Below are 18,836 nucleotides of genomic sequence, written 5' to 3'. Positions count from 1 at the left end.
ATCAGTTGAAGCATAATAAATGCTCTTTCTTTTAACTCTGTATGTATCTCTCATTTTTAAATGTGTTTTTTATAAATAACATATTGTTGGGTTCTGATTTGTAATCCATTCTGCTACCCATTTTTAGAGGTGAATTAATGTCATTCACATTCAAAGTAATAATTCATATTTGTATCTTTCCCTTGATCTGATTTTTTTTCTCACTATTGTCCTCAGACTTTTTTCACCCTATCCCTCTTTATGCTTCTAATTTTACTTCTAACTATGACATCCTTAGTCCACACACATTCAAAGAATCCCTTCCTTGTCCTTTCCACTTATTTCTATTCCTTGTTCTCCCCTTATATTAGACTTCTTCTAAGAATCCCTCCCTTATCCTCTCCCCCTACCCTCCTAAATCTTAATCTACATACCCTTCAAAAAATCCTTCCTTTATCCTGTCTCCCCAATATAATTCTTTATAAATTTAGGACACTTTTATTCCCTTCTAGATGTATGTTTTGCCCTCTTTATATAATAAACGATTCTAGCAATACTAGCTAGCTCTGTCACCCTTATCTCCTTTTTCTGTATCATTTTTTTGAGTGAAATGATTCCCTTTTACACTATACTTATTTTACCCAATTGTTTTTTTTAAATCAACCCATCTTACTCATCTCAGCCCCAACACTGTTCTTCCAAACCTCCTTGAGAGGTCCACTCAAGTTGTCTTAAGAAGACAATGACTTTATTCCAATTTTTACTTTCTTCTGCCACTTTATGTTCACTTTAAGTCCATATGTTGCCTGTGTTTGTGGAGGAAGTTTGGAAAGACTGGGATTTTCTGACTTATTCCATCATCTTCCCATAATCTTCTTTGAGTATAGGATTTTAACATATGCATTCAGATACCATCCAAAAAATGGTATCTGAATGCTTGATAGAGCTGAGCTGCCTTTCTCCACACCCCTCCTACTTCTTTTTAAAGTATATGTTACATGGAATGGGCTGAGGTGTGAAGACCATGTATTTTTAAATCAGCAGGAGTCAGGAGTTCAGGTTAGGGGAAAATCGTCAGTCTTTATTCTCAGTGAAGAAGGATCGGAGGCAGAAGAGAATCAGCGATAGCAATGTGTGCAGGTGAGTCAAGAAGCTAGCTAGACCCGCAGCCACACGACCAGGAGAAAGGAATCTAGGCCCAATCTCTCCCAGCTTCTCTTCCTGTCCTCTCTTTGCCTCCACCCACCAAAATCGTCATTTCCTCTACAACACATCAGGACTTGCAGGGAGAGTGGGCAAAGACCATTCTTTATCCAATCATGTATATTAATAAGAGTATAGCCCAATTACTATCTAGCCTCACGTACTTGGGACCTCAGTGCATCAACTCAAACTTCAGCCCATTACATCTCCCGCAGAGAAGAGAGAAGAAGTAGGAATAAATATGATATAAAAACAAAAGAGCATCAATAAAGTAAGATTCAATTAAAACTTCTAAATTAGAACTTAATCCTCTATTACAATATCTTGCTTTACCATAAAACTTTATTTCTTTTTATTTTTATAATGTTACCATTTCCACCTTTAACAGCTGAACCTTTCCTATCAAAACAGAAAAATAATTAAGTAAGCCAAACAACTTGGGTCAAAAGTTCTGAGATCATATGCTCTTTTCATGTCTATAGGCCTCCCACTCTCCAAGGAATGTGTTTCTCTATCTGTTAATGCATTGTTAATGGAGCTGAGAATTGAAACAATTGGGCAACAATTTGAAGCTTTATCTTACCCCTTAAATTACTTAACTTTCTATACCCTCTGATCCAGGGATATTTCTACTAGGTTTTATACCTCTCTAAGAATGAAAAGAAAAAACATACAAAAATACTCACAGTGACACTTTTTGTTAGAGCAAAGAAATGTAATCTACTAAGGAAGTATCTTCCAATGAAGGGATGCCTGGAAAAAAACAAAAACCTTGTAAAATATGAATGCAATGCATGCTGTTGTACTACAAGAAATGTCAAAAGGGACAGATTAGAGAAACTCTGCAATAACTTGCATTAATTGAAGCAGAATAATTTACACAATGACTACAACATTTAGTGTAATAAAATTATAATTGATAATAATTGATACAAAATAAAAACTTATTAAAAAATTATAATTGATACAAAATAAAAATAAAAGTCTGTTCTGAGGAATGGGCTGCATCAGGTTATGCATTCCTCCAAATTAAAGGTCTTTATAAGTATTAAAACCTGAATCATCTTTTTCCAAATCTAGAATTCCTTTCACATGACATGGATCTGAAATCCTGTTAGGTAGCTTCTTATTTAATCCCTGCCTTATATCAAGGAAAACTCATATACATATAATGTATAGAAAGGCACCAGTTGACCTGAAAGCCTAGAGAACTTGGGTTCAAGCCCCATCTTTGACATAAACTGTCTCTGACACTGCCCTATAATCATGTAACTTCTCAGTGCTCTAACTCTCCAAGAGTTTAAGTTACTAAGAGAAAAAAAAAAACCTTACATTGATAGGAATTTTCTTACCTAGAAATGAAATCATAGGCCCAAATCCTAGCCTTATGCCAATAATCTGAATGAAAGAAACAAGTTTTACCTTGGTGGCACATGGAGAACGCAGAACTGAAGCAATGTTTTAAATAAAAGCTGAGATGCTATCTTTGAAATTTAAAGCTGCGTAGTTATTCAGAGGGGATATTATATTTAAAGTACTGTAAATACAAGTACTATAAATTTGTATTATTCTCACAAAATGTGAAAAATTTTCCCTCTTTTTATTCTCTTACTGAAAAGTAGCAGCATCAAGGGTCTTCAGTTTTAAGCTTTACTGACTGGACCATCTCTTTAGATATGGTTTTCATAATTTTTCTGGGACCTCATAACTCCCATAGTACCAAATTCAACATCCTTCTATCCTAAAACAATTGGTTTATGTTATTTAACACAGAATCACTTGGAGTTTTCTTTTCTGTTCATATGAATTGTATGAAGAAACATATTAAATTGAATATTTTACATAATATTTGTTAAAATGGGAAAATTACTTAAAATTATTTTAATAATATAATAATTCTACCTAACTTTTAAAAACTATTAAACTGCCTTTTTTATATTCTAGGGATACAAATACTGAAATTAAAAAAAAAAAATCAATTATCAATGACCATACATTCTACTAGGCAAACTCTTTCTCATGTGCCTATGTCCCAATTCTTAGAATTTTCCTTTGCTTGTTCATTTTAAAACATAATTTACAATTTGCTAATTGTGTTAATTATCTTCCATTTAAAAATTTTTCCCTTTCTGCCCACTCAGGCATTTTATAATTCTCTACTTTTTTACTATAAAACCCCAAAAGAGAGAAGAAATTGATAGTGAAGCGGCATTCTCTAAATGGTTGTTCAATTGCTAAGCCAATCGAACATATATTGGGTCTATCAAGGGAAGTTTTGAAATATTGGAAACATGTTAAGGGACATGGCAGACTAAACACCTTTCTCAATTCTTATGACTTCTACTGACTGAAAAAAAATCCAAAAAACAAATTTGTACCAAAATTACAGTCATTACAACTGAATCCATAGGGGAGAAAGAAAGAAAAAGAAAAGAAGGAGAAGAGAAGCCTGGAAAGAAAAAGAGAGGCCTTCAGGAATTAACATACAAGAGAGCTAATCTTTAATGGGCTCACTTAGCAGCTTTCCTCCTTCTAAAAACCACAAAGCTCCTGGTACTGAGGTACAAATCAACTGGAAAGCCTGGCCCTGGGGACTCTGTTGAGAATCCCTCTTACATCGTTTTACTTCACACTTTATCACACTTCCTTCCCCATCTTCCAAACAAATTGAGGCTGTAGAAGCTAGACATTTCCTGATTAGGCTCTATCAGTGACAAGACAAAAAGAAGGACTGGATCTGAAAAGAAAGCAAACTAAAATTTACCTAGGATTATTCTAGTTCCACACCCCTCACTCTACCCCTCAACCAAAAATTTATCTCCTACAGAAGCCTTCCCCAAACTCTTAATTCCAGTGCCTTCTCTCTTTAAATGATTTTATTTATCATGTACATATATATTTGTTTGCATATGTAACAAAATATCTGGCACATAGTTGGTAATTAATAAATATTTACTGATTGATTGATTATATGAATATAATAGAATACTAGAGTGCTATTAAAATTGAGGAATAGGATAGCTCAGAAAGACCTGAGAAGAAACGTATGACTTCTTTCCAATAAACTATCAAATCATGATTCCAGAACCCAGATGATAAAAACACTATTCCTACCTACCTCTTGACAGAGATGACAGATGAAACACGCATAATTTTTTATTACTCTAATAAATGTGGAATTTCTTCTGTTTACCTATGCATTATTTGTTACAAGAGTTTTGTTTTTCTTCTTCTCTCCCTCAATTGTAAAAGGAAATATGGTAGAGATAGAAAAAAATATTTATTCATTGTTTTTTAAAACTTATAAAAAGTTTCCAAAGAAGAGAGCTGTAGACCAATATCATTTTTGAATATTAATTCAAAAATGTTAAATAAAATTCTGGCAAAAAGGCAAAGCAAAAAGCTGGAAAGATGATGAAAGCAATTTTTACAAAAAGCCATTCATTCTGATTAACTTGGAGCTAAAACAAAGATTCAAGGATAGTTCAACATTAGCAAAATAATTAATCACATTAGGTACAAAATCTAAAATTTCATCCTATCAATTACGAGGTGCTTATTCTTTGGTAGATTTCTGGGTCATAGAGAGGGACATTAACGGGAGAGAGCCTGAATTACTGTAAGTACTCCAGAAGCCAAGCTACTCTGAGGCAAGTTGGGAGGAGCACACACAGAATTCTCTCTCCCTAAATGGGCCTTCTGTTATCCTTTAAGTGGACTTTTATTGCAATAGACCCCAGTAGAATTCTTTATGGAATTCCATGCATTGACAAAATTATCAATCCCCCTTACTGCACCCAATTAGAAGGCCAAACTATAAATATCAATCCCCAAGGTTATTTTTCTCCTAAAAAAGAACCTACTTGTACCCCATTTCTTAGCTAACTCTTTTTAGGGTTAAGCCCTCTAGTCAATGGCATACCCCCTTAAAAGGAGTTAAGGTTAGCTTATTAAGTATCATAATCACTGACTTCTTTAGGAATTCAGCCCATTTTATGGCATTGCAGATTTATTGGGAATTACTCACCTTATGGCAACAAGTTCTCTAAGAACTTTTGTTTTATAGTCTCTTCCTCCTTCTGACTGGTTCTTTAGGAAATTCCTGCCATGTTCCCAATCCTTCTTATTGTGTCTCCCCCTTGTTAATGATGAATTCCTCTAGGGAACTTAGTTCAAATATTTCCCTTTGCTAATGGCTAAACTCCCCTTTGGAGCTTAGCCCACCAGTCAATAGCATAATAATAAAATCTTGGCCACTTGATTTGGAGATGGTCTAAGCCTACAAATTCTTTTAAAATACCTTATAACAACAATCCCAAACCCCAAAATATTTTGGGGTTCAATGCCCAGGTTTAGTAGCCTGTCTGGGGTAAGTTCTGGAACTCTAACATATTTTAGTTGGTTTGGTGTTTCTGCACCCCACACCTCATCATCTCAAGCAGATCTGTGACCTCACCAATTTTGGGAGTTCCCTCCAAGAAATACATTACAATGCAGTCTTGCCTATCCCTCCTACAGATAGGACTCAACTCTATCTGACCAAAATTTCACCATATGGAATCTATCCCAACATTTTGGATAAATAGATAAATGAGTATTTAGAGAGATAAGCCATAGAAAGAAAAAAACATTTATTAAGTACTATAAGCCAAACACAATGCTAAGAACTAAAATTCCAAATAAATACGTGTAAAATGAAAGGTAATCCCTATCCTCAATAAGCTTACACTTAAAGAAGACAATTAAAAAAAGAGCTGAAAAGCAAGAGGAGGAGTGTGAGAGAAGAAGGTGGAAAAGGAATCCAGATAGAATAAGCCCAGAAATGTCCGTTGCTAGCAAGAACTCCTCAAAACAAATTCTGAGGAAAGGAACTCACTATCACCTTAGGGGTGGAAATATCATGTTAGTATAAGAAAGTTGCTGGGATAGAAGTTGAGAAAAGTCTGGTAAGTAGCTGAGCCAGAAGTAAGCATGCTGAAAATCCTTTTTAGTTCTCTCCTGATGTTGCAAGGGAAGCAACAGAGTTCTCTGGCTATCCACCTGTTACCCTTCATTCTTGGCACATGTCCAGTCCTTTTATTCCTGTTATACAATTCCTTGATAATCCTTTACTCCTGTTCTTTGGAGTTCTTCATACCTTGTGTAATATAGCCTGTTTTGCCCTTCATAAGACTTAACATTTTTGGCCATGGTGACCCATTTATTATATCAATAAGTAAATAAATGTTCCTTATCAGAATCCAACCCTCATTTATGCTTTAAAAAAAACCTACAAAGGAGATCACAGAACCTTTTGGAATAATATAAATTATATAATCTAAAATCAAGAGCTAGTATTATTTGCAAAAGAAAAACAGTACAAGCTTTTACAAATTGACATCAGAGTAAAGCAAGGAGATCCGCTTTTCTCCAACGTTCTAAAATGGAAACAAAAGCAGTAAGATATAAAAATTAAAGACTAACTATATATTTTATTTAATTCTCGGAATCAACAAAGAAACTAATTGAAAAATTCACAGCTTCACTAAAGTAGCAAACTATAAAATAAACCCTGTTTCTCCTCCCCCCAATCAACATTTCACTGACAAAATCCGGAAGATTAAAATAGAAAGGGAAATCCCACTCAAAATAACTAGAAAATGCATAAACTATTTGGGAATCAACTTACCAAAACATATTCTATACCTATAAAAATAAAGAAACAATGAAAAACTTAACTGGAGAAATAATTAGTGTTCATGGCTGGGTCATGCCAATATAAATAAAATGATCATACTTGTATACAATAGTGCTATGCCAACTAGACTATCTAAAGAGTTCTTGAAAGAGTTAGACAAAATGAAATGCATGTAGAGGAACAAAAAATCTAGAATATATTAAAAATAATAAAAGTGAAAGATGGTAAATATGAGCAGGAACATCACTTTCAGAACTCAAATTATAATATGAAATAGTAATTAAAATGATTTAACACTGGTTAAAAATATCAAAGTAGATAAATGGAATTAAAGAAGAAAGAATTAGAAATGACTGAATAGCTCAGTGATCCCTCAATATTTCTATTTGACAAGAATTGCAGGAAAAGCAGAAAGCAGCCTCGCATCCATTAGAATTAAACTAAGAGTTTTATGGATTCCTTTGGCAATCTAGGGAAGCCCATGGACTCCTCAAAATAGTTTTGCAGATGTACAAACTACATGGGATTATCAAAGGAACAAATAGTATTAAAATAGTGTGTGCTCTTTTCCTCTCTTTCTCCTAATTTAGATCACTTATCTTGTATCATCTGCAACAATGAATTAAAAATGAATATATACTCTGGATATTAAAGATCACACAAAATGTTATTTTGAATATTGAGGAATATTAAATATCAAAAAATATTAAAGATCAAAAAATTACAAAAGGAGATCAGATGCCTTTCACAGTTATATAAAGTTGAATTCTTAACCAAACAAGAAACAGAAGAAATTACAATGGAAAAGTTTGTCTATAAGTAAATTGGATGGTTGCTGTTATTTATTCTTCATTCTCAAAGAAGATCAATGATATCGAAAGAGTGATGTGTTGACTTGGAAATGAACTAGTGTTAAGTGAGGCAGGACTGGACAAAGTCACCCTCACTCTCTTCTCCACAATAATCTGAATCCAAAGTTAAGACAGGTCAGGAAGAATGGAGATGACCCCAGATGCAGTGGGAGATCATGGCCTTTTTAAGCTCTTCCCCAAGTCTCAGTTTGTCTGAAGTAATGCCCACTCAATAAGGTAGGGCTCTATAAAAAATGAGGCAAAAGAAAGCCTACTTTGCCCATTATAAAAAACTAGGAGGGAAAGGCTCTCATGATTTCATGCCTGAACAGAAACTGCTATTTACATTTACTCTGAGCCATCAAAACTGAAATAATGATCAGGTGAGGTTTTTGGCACTATTGAGATTATTGGTACATCTACTACAGCCAGAATGATCTGGGTTTAAGTCAGGGTCAAATAGCTCCATTTAAATCCCAAAATCCAATGCTTCATCAAGCATTTTCAAGAAACTGAAAAATTTTATATAAATGAAATGAATGTAACTAGGATAAGAAGAGAAGAATGTCAACCAGAGGAAAAAATTGTATCGAATACCTAAATAAAGAGCCAAGTAAAAAAATACATAATCAAAAAGCCATTCTCTCACATAAAAATCTGCTTCAATTGTCTTTCCTTTTAAATCCTGGAACTTAACAAAGAGCATGGTATGCAGTAAATGATCAATAATTGACTTTTCATGCATTCATTCATCAAAGGACAGTTTTCAAAAAGAACTAACAACCATATGAAAAAATGTTCCAAATTACTAATAAAAGAAATAAAACAATTAAAAAGAAATAAAGAAATAAAAGAAAAAAAAGAAAAAAAAAGAAATAAAAAGAAATAAAAAAAAGAAAAAAAATTCAAAAGTCTCATGTCACAAACAGCAAAATAGCAAAGATGACAAAAAAAGGGAATGGTCAATGTTAGAGGAATGTTAGAAGTCTTAGTGCTATGAATTAGTCTAACCATTCTGAAAAGCAAGTTGGAATTATGTAAAGAAATTGAATAAAATATCTAGAGATTTTCACTCCTAAGCTTATACCTCAAGAAGGTTAAGGCCCAAGGGTTCCAAATACGCTAAAATATTCTCATCACTACCTTTTATAGGACAGTTGGGCATTCTGGGTAAGTCATTTAAATCTGTTTGTCTTAGTTCTTCATCTGTAAAATAAGCTGAAGTTTAAGGAAATGGCAAATTACTCCTGTATCTTCAACAAGAAAAACCTCAATGAGTCCATGAACAGTCAGACATGACTGACAATTACACAACAAAAAAGAACAATAACAATAAAAAACTAAAAGTTATATGCATAAAATTGGAGACTAAACAGTTTATGGTTTAAGACAGTTGTAGAATATTACTAAGATATAAGAAACTATGCATGATAAATATGGTTAAGGATGAAAGAATTTATGAACAGATGCACAGAGAGAGAGGCAGGACCAGGAAAATCACACACACAATTACTCTATCAATCTAAATAGAAAAAAACAACTGAAAACTAAAGGCTTCAGAGTGCTAACAGTGAAGTTTGTCCTAAAGTAGAGATGAGAAGTTAGCTTCCCATTTCCCCTTAGCAAGGGTAATAAGCCATTGATAGTGATCTTTGCATATATAATGGTAGAGTTTTTCACTGGATGGCTAGTTTTGCTGCTTTTTTTTCCATCTTAAAAAACAAACAAACACACACCTTGCTATGTAAGATTTGTCTTGGAGAGGGTTGACAGAAGACTACACTGGGAAATGGAGGTAAAAAACAAAAGATCAGTAAAAATTTGTTTAAAAAACGGGAATAACCAATAGACTTGTGATGGGAAGAGCCATCTGCAGAAAGGACTGTAGGAACTCAATGTAGATCACAACACAGTATTTCCCCCTTTTTTGTTGTTGTTTGCTTGCCTTTTTCCCCCTCTTATTTTTTCCCTTTTTGATCTGATTTTTCTTGTGCAGCATGATAAATGTGGAAATATGTATAGAACAATTACACATATTTGACATATATTGGATTGCTTGCTGTCTAGAGAAAGAGAGGGAGAAAAATTTGGAGCACGGGGTTTTGCAGGAGAAAATGTTGAAAACTATCTTTCCATGCATTTTGAAAATAGGGAACTATGATTTTTTAAAAAAGGGAATGAGACAAGAGAAGCGATACAAAATACATGGATAACCAATAGTTTGAACCCATACTAAGAAGTTAATCTAGATTTATCTAAATTTGCAAAAACTCAAATATACAACCTTCTCAAAGAAATTATTTTATTATTTTCAAACACACTATATGTGATACAAAATGATTCTAAGATTTATAAAAAAAAGATTATCTGACCTATTTTAAGGAGAACAAAAATAATTTGTAATTAGCTTATTGCTTGTAAATAGAAAGTCAAGTCAATATTCATTTCTTAAGGATCTATTATGTGACAAACATTAGGCAAAAGATGGTCCCAGCACATTAGATGCTCATGGTCTAAGGAGGACAACAATGACCCCAAACCTTTGTACACAATAAAATATATGCAGCATAAATTGGGCATATTTTTATAAATTCTTAAATAGAAGACCTCAGTGCCCTATTTCTTCCTTGTACAAAAAACTCTCTATTCTAGGCTCAAAAAACTCAAGTAATTTTTTTTCCTATAGGCATTTTCTCTTTATTTCCCCCCAGGCTCAGAAAGAAGTGTCCTTCCCCCTCTCCACCATTAAAACCTCTCATATGTATTCTCTGTCCCATCCCCTCTTCTTTTCTTCAATTATTCTCCCTGACCAAATATCACTCTCTTGTCTCCTTCTTTGAAGTTTTCCCTATCTAGTAAAAAATAAACAAACAAAAACCACTTTGGTTTGAATTTCTACCCAAGCACTAATGCCCTTCCTTTTATGGCCAAATTTTTCAAGGAGCCATCTCCTCCACTAGAACTAATACTGCAATCAGATTAGTACTAAACCTTTCACTGAAACTTGTTCTCAAGGGTCGGAGATAACTTCTTACTAGCCTAATCCTGGAACCTTATCTCAAATCCTCATTCTTCTTAATCTCTCAGAAGCACAAAGCATCTATAGCCTTCCTGTTTCATTCTACAGACTTTTAGTAAAACAGCCCATACCTCAAAAAGCACAACTGAGAGAAATATATAGTGCTATAAGAATATATTTGGGGAGGAAGAGAATGCATTCAGCCTTGAGGATTAAGTAGTTATGTTAAAATAATAGTATCACCCACATGTGCAAAAATGTGGCAGTCTTTTTGTAGTGGCTAGAAACTGGAAACTGAGTGGATGCCCATCAACTGGAGAATGGCTGAATAAATTGTGGCATATAAATGTTATGGATTATTGTTCTGTAAGAAATGATCAGCAGAATGATTTCAGAGAGGCCTGGAGAGACCTACATGAACTGATGCTATGTGAAATGAGCAAAACCAGGAGAACATTATACACAACAAGACTATAAGATGATCAATTCTGATGGATGTGGCTCTCTTCAACAATGAAATGATTCAAACCAGTTCCAATTGTTCAGTGATGAAGAAAGCCATATACACCCAGAGAGAGGCCTATGGGAACTGACTATGGACCACAACATAGCATTTTCACGCTTGCTGTTGATGTTTGCTTGCATTTTGTTTTCCTTCTCAAGTTTTTTTTTCTTTCTATCTAGATCTAGATCCAATTTTTCTTGTGCAGCAAGATAACTGTATAAATATGTATACATATATTGGATTTAACATATATTTTAATATATTTAACATGTATTGGACTACCTGCCATATAGAAGAGGAGGTGGAGGGAAGGAGGGAAAAATGTGGAACAGAAAGTTTTGCAAGGGCCAGTGTTCAAAAATTACCTATACATGTCTTGTAAATAAAAAGCTTTAATAAAAAAGAAAGAAAGAAAAGTCATGAAAGCATCCTTGGGAAAATATCTGCTTTAAAGTCACAATAAAAACACAAGCTATCAGGAAAAAAATAAAATAAAATAAAATGATAGTACCTGAGCTGAGGCTCTAAATGTAAATAAGTTAGAAAGTGAAGATTAAATCTATACCAGGTATGAGGAACTCACCAATTATGAAACTTTCTCCATTTTTAAGATTTTCACTTCTGTCCTTCAGCATCACTCCAGTAGGCTAGTCTTACTCTTTCTGCCTTTTCTACTTGTTCCTTTTCTTCCTCTTTTGCACCTTAAACAAATGTTGTTGTTGTTGTTGTTTTGGGGGGGCTACACAGTTGGAGTTAAGTGACTTGTGCAAGGTCACATAGCTAGTTGAGTCTATGAGGCCACATTTGAACTCAGGTCCTTCTGATTTTCTATCTACTATATCATCTAGCTGACTGTTCCTCTAACATGTAAGAAGCACTTCCTCTCTCTACCAAGGTTCAACCCCCCAACCTCTATAGTTTTTAATATTGTCTCCCTCAGTAATCTCATTCACTTTAACTGATTCAAGACTCACCTCTGTATAGGTGGCACAGTGTTATAATTCAAAAAGCTTCTAGGCTTTGAAACCAAGTCAAATCCTGCCTCTCACCTGCATTACCTAGAGAAAATGACTTCTCTCTCCTGAAGTCAATTTCTTCATAAATAACAGAAGGCTGGACTATAGATGGCCTCTGAGGTACATTCCAGCTTTAAACTAATAATTGGCAAAAATATATCTCCAACTCTAAACAATTTCCAATTCTATTACATCTCAATCAACAAGCATTTATTAAGTACTTGATAGGTACAAGGAAAAAAGCTAAATGTTAGGAATATCAAGAAAGGCGAAGATATTTCCTACCTTCAAGGAACTCACATTCTAATGTTGGAGACAACATATGTACCTATAATATAGATACATACAAAATGTCCAACTAAAATAATCATCTCTTTCCCAAACATAGATCATTAAGCACTGGTCTGGAGTCAGAGAACATCAATTCAAATCCTATCTTGGAAATTCATTTCAAATTTCAGGAGGCCCATTTTCTTCAACAATAAAATGAGAGGCTTGGGTGATAGGATTTTTTAGAAGGTCCCATCCAGCATTAATCTAAGATCCTGATTTTCTTGTGTATCAAAAGTATGATATAGATTCAAATCTTTTAACTCATTTCTGATTTCTTCCTTTTCCTTTGCCTCATATATCTCAATCTCAATTTTTATTCTCAATAACTTTTGATACTGTGAATCACTCTCTCATATTGATACTTTCTTCTTTCCAGTTTTTTCAGAACATCACTTTCTCCTGGTTCTTTTCCTACCTATGTGACTGCTGCTATTCGGTCTCCTTTTGCTGGATCTTCTTCCAGATCATGTCCTTTGAACTGCAGATGTCTCACAAGGTCCTATCCTGGGCCTTCTTTTCTCCCTCCATACTTCTTCACTTTGATGAACAAATCAGGTCTCACTATACCAATGTTCTCAAATCCTATCTTAGCTTCTTTGCTGACTTTCAATCTCTCACCTACAACTTACCTTTTAAACATTTCAAAATGTTCTGTGGTTATCTTACTAAATTTGTCCAAAACATGTCAATATCTTTCCTCCTAAATTCTAAATCCTGCCTTTCCTATTATTGTAGAGAATAACACCATCTTTCCAGGCTCTCACACACAACCTAAGAGCCATCCTGGACTCTTCAAGATCTATCACTGACTTTATTCAAACTGATGTCAAGGGCTGTTGATTATTCCTTTGCAATATCTCCTGAATGTTCCCTTCCCTCCTCTGACATTGCTACCTCTGACATTTGCAGGGCCCCATCACTTAACACTTAAGTCTATTTCAAAAGCCTGTTCTGTGTTTCTTCCTATATCAACCTTCTTCCCTCTCCAATCCATCCCTCTTTAGCCACCTAAGTAAATTTTTTTGTTATTTACAAGCTCAAACCCAGTACCCTCCTACTCAATAAACTTTGATAGCTCCTTCTCACCACCAGAATCGAATACAAAATCCTGTTTGGAGTTCAAAGGCCTCCATAATCTAGCTCCTTCTGAGCTTTCCAGTGTTCTTATATCTCATTATCATGTATTTACCCTTGCATCCAGTTACACTTATCTCCTTGCCATTGCACAAACAGAAAATACCAATTCTTGGCTGCGGCCCCATGCCTGGAATGTTCTCTTTCTTCATCTTCACCTACTAGCTTCCTTTACATCCCAGCTAAAATTCCAAATTCTATAGGAAAAATTTCCCAACCCTTCTTAAGTATATCATCTTCCCCGTCATAACTAATTCCTATTTATTCTGCATAAAACAGATTTGTACATATTTGTTTGCTGGTCATCCCAATTAGGTTCAGAGCCCCTTGAGGACAAAGATGGTCTTTCACCTCTTTGTATTTCTCCCACCCCTTCTTCGCAGAGTACCAGGAAAGTAATAGGTATTTAATAGATGTTTACTGACTAAACACTATACTTTATGAATTCTTTTGAATCTCAAATTTTTCTCTTTTCATTTGTAATTCAGGGCCTTAATATCGCGAGTCTAGGACTTGTGCTAGTTCCTCAGTCCACTTCCAAAACACTCTGCAAATTGTTGCCAGATGAATCCTCGTAAAATACTTGCTTCTTCAATACATCCAATAGTTTCCCACTTCCTAAAGACCAAATCCTCAGACTCAAAAAAAAAAAAGTGTAGTTAACTTAAAGTGTCAGGAAAGAAAACTAGTAATTTTTCTAATGGATTCCAAATTAAGGATACCTTTCTGTTCTTTGCTTTCAGTGAAATACTACTATAGAAAAATGGAGCTAAAAGACCTCAGTAAATCCATTTTCCTATTTAGAGGGGAAAAAAAGAATGGTCTAATCATAGTTGCTGCCTTCTTTCTTCTACTGATTCTTCTTATCCTTCTTCTTGCCTTAGTTTTTCCTAATTACAGGCTTAATCCTTACAAAACCCAATTCTACCACTACCTTAAGAGTCACTAAGAGGTTTAGGTCTCAGAGCAAGCTTTCTTTTTTATTACATCCAATAGGTTGCGATACTAATGATTCTTCCAACTGCCTTTTTAATCTCTTACATTTCTTCACCACACCAATAATTCCTTCCAATCCCCTCAGATTTCAGGAGTATTTGTACTCCTCTTTTTCAACCCATTAATTCCCCAAATTCCCTGTATTTCGGCCAAGGGACTACTCAAAAGTTTTAGCTTGGACTAACTGATCTCTTTTCCTCTACTCCAATCCCCCTACAAAGCCCCATAAGCCATAGGAAACTGCCAAGAAACTCCCTTTAATAATGCAAGCCGATAACCTTCTCTGCAACTTAAAAGTCTTAAGAGAGTTGTCCAAAGCATTTGAGAGGTAAAGTAACTTGCCACTACCACCACCCCTGTATCTGAGCAAAATTTGAACCTTAATCTACTTGGCTTTAACCAGGTTTCCCATATACCCCACTGCTTCTTAACAGCCCAACTCAAAAGTCATGTCCTTGTAATATACTATACTTCATTTATGTGAAAGTGTAGTCACTTTGTTGGAATCTCTAATTTGGTCATATAATTGTAGAATGTTTTTTACGGCTCCTCTAAGTGTAAACTCACCAAGTAAAATGATATCTTACACAATTTGCTATTTTAATAGTGCCTTTTAAGGCACTTGCAAGGGCCTTAAATAATATATTTATATATATATATATATATATGCTTTTGAGTACCTTTTTATATATAGCTGCATAGTTGCTTCCAAATATGAGCATGTAAAGAGTGATACTGGGAAGAAACTACTGATTTGGTTCAGTCCTGTGGGGCTTGTTGAATTAGCAACACATTTGCAGCCCATGAAATCTGAGGGGGAAATTAATTCTTTATTACCTTATCTTAAAAATGCATTTTATGTACTTATGGAAAATCCAGGGCAAAAGGTTCCCATGTGTTTTAAGAACTAAGCTATGATTCTCAATAATCTTCAATAAACCAAAGAAAGAGGCTGCCACCTAAGCAAGATGAGGTTATAAATGGCTAAGTATCTTTTAGATGACTGCAGCAAACTCCTCAGAAACACATTCTCCTTAATTACTCTTCAGCTTTTGACAGTGTTGATCATTCTATCCTTGATTTTGGACATTTCTTCTGCCTGAGTTTTTGGCCCTCACTCCCACCCCTTATCCTTTGCTGGATAGTCTTCCAAATCAGCCTTCTAATTTTGAGTGTCCCCTTGGTATTCCAATCTTGGCCTTTTTCTCTTCTCCCACTATACTACCTTGGTGATCTCATCAGCTTCCAAGATTTAATTACTACCTCTATGCTAATGACTCTCAAATCTACCTATTTTGCCCCAAATTGGCTGGCCTCCAATTCTGAATCTCCTATACCCTTTGAGACATTTAGAACTGTATGTCCGGTTGACATCTAAAACTAAACCTGTTCAAAATTGAATTCATTATCTTTCTCCCTAAACTCTCTCCCACCCCTCACTTTCCCTATCATTGTTGAGAGCAACATCATCCTTCCAGTACCTCACACTCACAATCTAGATGTCATCAAGGCCTGTTAATTTCATCTTTGCACTATCTCTTGATTGCACCCCCTTTTTACTAATGACATTGCCATAACTCTAGTACAGACACTACACCTCAGGTCTGGACTGTTTTAATAGCCTGCTGTCTCTTCCCCAATCTCTTCCCCTCTCCAATTCATTCTCTACTCAGACACTAAAAGTGAATTTCCTAACCTGCAATATCAATCTTGTCACTTCCCTACTCAAAAATACTACCTATGGTCTCTGGGATCAGATACAAAATGCTTTGTGTGACATTTAAAGATCTTCATAACCTAACCCCTCCTACCTTTCCAGTTTTCTTATTTTACTCCCCAACACATACCCTGATCCAATCAAGGACTATGGTCTCTGGGCTGTTCTGGGCTGTTTGTTATTCTACTTTAGGCCATTTTCTCTAGTACTCCCTCCTCAGCCCCCACTACTGACCTTTCTAGCTTATTTTAAGTTCTTAAACTTCTTGTACAGGAAACCTTTAGACCCTCTCAATTCTAGTTAGTACCTTCCCTGTCTTAACAACTTCCCATTGTACAGTATGCTTACTTTTTAGGTATTTGCATGTGGTCTCTCCCTTATTAGATTATAAACTTCTAGAGGGCAAGGACTCAGAATCAATTAGTATCCCCTTAGCTTAGCACAGTGTCTGGCACATACCTGGGTCTTAATAAAGGCTTACTGATTGATTGATATTGATTATGTTTAAAGTAGACCAAAGAATCTGAAAAGGAGGCCTTGTTCCCTAAATCCATTTAGCATCCCATCAAGCACAGTGGCTTTTCTAAATTTTTTCAGCTTTCCTGAAGCCTCTCCTGGTCTCCTATCCCTTCTATCTCAGCAGAGAACTCAGCCATCATCTCATAGCACTCACATGCTGTCGTATTCTCCATCAGATTTTAAGCTGCTGGGTTCTTTGCCTTTCTTTGTACCCTTTGTAGCCAAGGCAGACATACAGTAGGTGCTTAATAAATGCACGTAGATGTGCCGAAATTCTAATAGGGTATAAAACGAGCACAAAAAGATAAACACAAAATTTCCAGTCAACATCTCTACCAAGACTTAAGCAATTTTATAGCCTAATAGTATACTCTTCCTCAAACAGAGGGGCATGTTAGTATTTGCCTCCATAAAATAAGCCTGTCTGATTATCTTTTACAACTCCATATTGCAGACTTCAAGAAACTTAATGTTGGGGGGAGGGAGGGGGAGAAGGGGAGGCTAAGAGTGCTGCCTGGAAAGAACAGCTTTGCTGGCCAAAGTCAGCTTGAGGCAACAATGCAGAGCAACTTTCTAAATGTTAGTGGGTGAAGCCACCATATGGGTGGGGTGAAGCAAGGTGGGTAGGGCAGGTTAAAAGAAAAACTCATTTAGGTGGCTCACCGGGCCACACCCACCTTCTCCAGTCTTCCCCAATTCATCTTTTGCCAGCTGCCTCTTCTTCCAGCTCAGCCTCTTTTCAGCTCCCATCCCCCTTACCTTGCCTTATTACAACCACGAAGAAAGTGCAAAAAATAGATCTTATTTTGTTGTAAAGCTTGGCAGCCCTCCTCACCTTAAGACACGATTTAACGCGCTGACAGGTAAGTAAAAAGACACTAAGCGTTCTGCCCGTTGCTGCAAGCCTGCTGCAATGACCAGTCCTATATGGGGGAGGGGGGACAAACCCTTCAGGACCTTAGATGATGCCTATAACGTGGTTAATGGCCCACAAAGTCCCCAGTCATGAGTCAATTACTTTCTAATCTGTTTCAGTCTGCTCCAGCAAGGCGAGCGGGGGGGAGGGGGGGCACTAAACTACCATCAGATAAAAGCCATCACAGGACATTTGGGGCTTAATGCGAGCAGGAAGCGGCAGCAGCGGTGTGCAAACTTCTTTCTGGCCGGGGGCTGTGTTTTCAATTAACTTCTCCAAGCCAAGAGCCCTTTCTTCAGGCTCCACGTTAACTCCCCTTAGCCCTCGTGGTCCCCACCGCCTACCTCTCCTCCCAGGTCGGACTTGCTGGGGCTGCTTATGCTGGCCGACTCACAAGTACGCCCCCGAAAGCGGGCAGGGAAAGGGTGCTGGGTTGCCTGGGCAGCCTCTCCCGTCGCAGGGTTCCACCTCCAAGGAAACCGAACCCCTCCCTTCTCTTCTCCCCCTCCAGAACGGCATTCAAATTCCAGCCGGCGGAGGCCCCCTAGCTCCGCCCCGAGCCCCGCCCAGCGCCCGGGCAGGCGCCCTGCCTGCCGCCGGACGGCCGCGCCCCCACCGGTTCCCGGCCGGCCTGGCGAGCGCCGGGAGGCGCGCTCAGCCCCCGCGAGCTCCGGGCACGCGCGCTCACCCTCGCTCGCGCGGGACCTGTGGCTGTGCAGACGTCGCCCTCTCTGCCTCCTCCCCCCGCCTGCCGTTGCTGCAGTTGGAGCCACCCCGGGGTGAGGAGGGCGGAGCGAGAAGGTGCCGCTTTCCGCGCCCTCTCTCGCTGCTGCAGAGGGCTCTGCGCTGCAATTGGAAGGCGCTGCCCCGCGACGCCGACTCGCGGGGGCTCAGTCGAGGCTGCGGTGGCTGCTGCGTCCTCCCCCGCCCCCCCCCCCCCGCCCTCCGCCCAACGCCCGCCCCTCCTCTTG

General features: G+C 37.0%; 1 protein-coding gene across 5 annotated transcripts in view; it reads right to left on the bottom strand.

The window, feature by feature from the left end:
- POLR3G (RNA polymerase III subunit G) overlaps nt 1–18,693 on the bottom strand; it is a 75,491-nt gene extending 56,798 nt beyond the window's left edge. The window contains exons 1-3 of one of the 5 annotated variants that reach the window (XM_012541384.3): nt 18,210–18,349; nt 11,818–11,935; nt 1,869–1,935 (exon numbers count right to left, since the gene is read on the bottom strand). The gene's annotated coding sequence lies outside the window, so the exon portion shown is untranslated. Of the gene's footprint in view, nt 1–1,868; nt 1,936–2,534; nt 2,558–11,817; nt 11,936–18,209 lie in introns of those variants that run through there. The other 4 variants (XR_004234038.1, XM_003759848.4, XM_031967444.1 and 1 more) reach the window with 4 other exon arrangements.
- Between the last annotated feature and the right edge of the window lie 143 nt (nt 18,694–18,836).

Source organism: Sarcophilus harrisii, chromosome 1 (genome assembly GCF_902635505.1).
Source record: "Sarcophilus harrisii chromosome 1, mSarHar1.11, whole genome shotgun sequence".
Classification (NCBI taxonomy): Eukaryota; Metazoa; Chordata; class Mammalia; order Dasyuromorphia; family Dasyuridae; genus Sarcophilus; species Sarcophilus harrisii.
The sequence above is the reverse complement of the archived record's forward strand: the minus strand, read 5'-3'. Positions and strand labels throughout refer to the sequence as shown.